Source organism: Meleagris gallopavo, chromosome 3 (assembly GCF_000146605.3).
Source record: "Meleagris gallopavo isolate NT-WF06-2002-E0010 breed Aviagen turkey brand Nicholas breeding stock chromosome 3, Turkey_5.1, whole genome shotgun sequence".
Classification (NCBI taxonomy): domain Eukaryota; kingdom Metazoa; phylum Chordata; class Aves; order Galliformes; family Phasianidae; genus Meleagris; species Meleagris gallopavo.
The window spans coordinates 808,265-811,560 of NC_015013.2; positions in this window are offsets into that span (position 1 = coordinate 808,265).

Consider the following 3,296-nt stretch of genomic DNA (forward strand, 5'->3'; position numbering starts at 1 on the left):
GTGGCTGCAATTCCTACTGTGTTCTCAAGGTGCTCATCAGAGATTTTTAATGAAATTTTACTCTTCCTATACTTCACACTTGGAAATATTTGCTCGCAAATGTATGTACTGCCAAAAAGTGATGACATGAAAAAGCATGATCGTGAAGAAAGGGATATTTTTATACTGTAAGATAGGTCTTACAAAAGTCTGGTAAAGAGACACGATGAAAAATTTATAATGTATAATGTTGATGAATGTAGTGTTGCAACTACAGAAAAAAATTGATGATTTTTTTCATCAATCTTGGAACCCATTCTCAATTTCCAGTATCAAAAGAGAAAGCAAAGCTGTCTACTTTTTGCTGTTCAGAGGAATGCAGAGTACAGACAGTGTATCAAAATGCACAAAATTATTTGCCATAACTTGAGTTAGCACCACAGTGTGCCCTTCCTGCGTCCTGGTTTCAGCTGAGAGAGTGTTAAGAGCACATTAATGGTTTGGCTGTTGCTGAATGATAACTGCATGCTGGGTCTGGGACAAGTTGCTCAGTGGGGAAGAGACGCTGCCGTGATGGTGTGGGGCAGTGAATGGGCTGCAGTGTAAGGCATGTCGGGACACACCTGGCCTGCAGGCCATGGGTTGGACGTGCCGTAAATACTTCAGGTATTTATAGATTTTAATAACATCCACATGAGCCTCCTCTTTCCCAGGCTAAACAGGCCCTCTCAGCTTCTCCTCGTGGAGAGAGGCTCCAGTTCATCAATGCACCTAACAGATTATGGAACAAAGAACCAAAAGATTGGTCTTCTACACTGCCTGTGGTTCAGGAGTTGGCACTTCATTTTCACTAGGCCATGAGTGTACTTAACATTTCCAAGCTATTACAACCAGGTTTTAGCCTTAACCCCTTGTTTACCTACAACACCCTCTAGTTTTGTCGAACTCCTCACGTCAAAGGGATAACTCCCCAAGTCATCCTTGATGTATTAAGCTAGGTACTCTTAAGATTTTATTTAAAGCAACAGAATAGGCTACAGGCTTCATTCTCAAACATTCTGATACTTTCAAATGTTTCCAAATTTGATGGATGGATAAATGCTGTCATTTCAGCCAAGCAATGCAGTAAGCTACTTTGCTCATCTACAGACAGTACAGAAATCCTCAGAGAAATGTGTTACACCTCAGCGGGAAAGATTCTGAAAAATGTCCTCGTACACGTTCTTAATTTTAACCCACAGAAGTAATAGTAGCTTCTAGCTCAGGTTTTAGCTTCAGCTGGATGAGAAGAGCGAACTCAGAGTAGGCTGCCATGCTCATTCTATGTTCAGTTACATGATTTTTGAGCAGTAGCCTAATATGCACCTAATTAAACCTAACATCACAGTATATTCGGTTATGACTAATCGGCATTAGGTTTACACACATAATAATACAGCATAATATTACAAATTTATAAAGTGACAGTAATGAGAAGGCACACACACACACAAAAAGATGAACAATAAATGACTCTAATTAGCTTGGTTGATGTGTCTGGAGTAATTCTCATGTAAGGAAGAGCAGAGCTACAGAAGCAGCTTGCCGTGAGTCGGAAAGAATAGAAGCATTCAGATTTAAACTGTAGTGCTGGCTGCCAAAAGCACTCCCATTGACACATAGTCCCCTTTGGCATTCACAGACAGACTTTCTGAGGCTAAGGAGGCATATACATGACCTCTCTCATGACTTTTGTCATAGACTTTGCCAGAGGAAGTTAAGAACATGGAATGAAAACAAACACTGGACCACACTTAATAAACAATGGTTGTCTCTGCTCGCCCCACCCAGAAGTCTGAAAAGGAAAAATAAATTTTTAATGTTGAAGTATGAGCAGACTTAAATGCAAAGATAATTAAACTGTATACACATATGTACATGTATATACATACGTAAGCAACTCTAAGGTCGTATTTGCATTCACTTCCACCCTTTTAAAGAAACAGTTTCTTTAGGAATAGTGAAATCTAAATGCAAATCTTAATTTGGTAAGAAATAACTAATAGTTAGACAAGTCTAAAATTTCAATATTCCCCTTCAAGTGAACTAGAAAAAGTGCTATCTAGGAAGGGCATACAAGACTTAATTTTTTTCTCTGTCCACATCTGAGTACAATGGTGCTTCTGAAAAGTAAGCTACTCAGACAGCTGCTGGGGTTTCTCCTGGATCCTGTGTGGAGTAGCAGCCAAACGGGGAGCTGCTCACCCATGTTGTAGTCTCCTGTTGCTGCCTGGCAGTGGACGAAGCAGCTCCAGCCTAACCATGCTGGTGAGCTTTTGGAAATGCATCACACCAGTGAAGGACTGGCATCGCAATTGTGGAACAGTTAGCCAATATTCATAGCCATTTATGTGAAAACAAATGAATTTGAAATTATACTGTTCTTTTGTACATAAAATCCTGCCTCTCCAAGCACATGAAGCAGATTATTCCTTTGCTTATAAATTTAAAAGTTTAACAGTTAGGCAAGTACTTTATCCCCAAACTCCCACTTAAATAGACATAAACAAACTGTTCTTCTCTTTTCCCAGTATATATTAACAACCACTCAAATACCTCTGCAGGCTGAAGCCCTCCCAAATACATGTAATTCCAAAATTAAGCCTGCATTAGTAGGCAATGCAGCCCAACGGATGAAGCAGTTAGTTGATAATGTCTCAGGCTATGCACATTTCAGAAGTTTCACTTAGTGGTAGCCTGATCCCATGGACAGAATGATGACTGGCATCCTGAATTTGTGAGGTATGCACTTGGAACACATCTTCCAGTTTTGTTTCTTCCCAGTGCAATCCAACTCACACGTTGAGATTGCTTTGAAGAGAGAACTGAAGTCCAGTAAGAAGAAAAATCAGGAGATTCACTTCAAAACTCTAGATTAAAAAACAAAACAAAACAAAACAAACAAACAAAAAAACCTACTATAGATGAAACCAAAAGCAATTGAGATAGCAAATTCTAATTATTTCAGCTGTTTAAGCTAGCCCAGTCAGTTGGCATAGGCTCAGCCAGAGCAGAATGCTTGTCTAAACCCTACATCTTCCATCATTCTGCAGGCTTATTATCTCTATGAACCAGCATCTTAGTACATCTGCTTATTCACTTAATGAACACCTCCATGCAAAACCAAAGCAGGAACTGCCAATATTTGCAGTCGAACTGAACACTCCTGGCACGCCCTTCTGCTTTCAAGTCATCACACATACACTATCATCCAACAATCCAAGGTTCCAAAGTAAAAGACACTATGAATTTAGATAGAATAAGGATATTCATGGGGA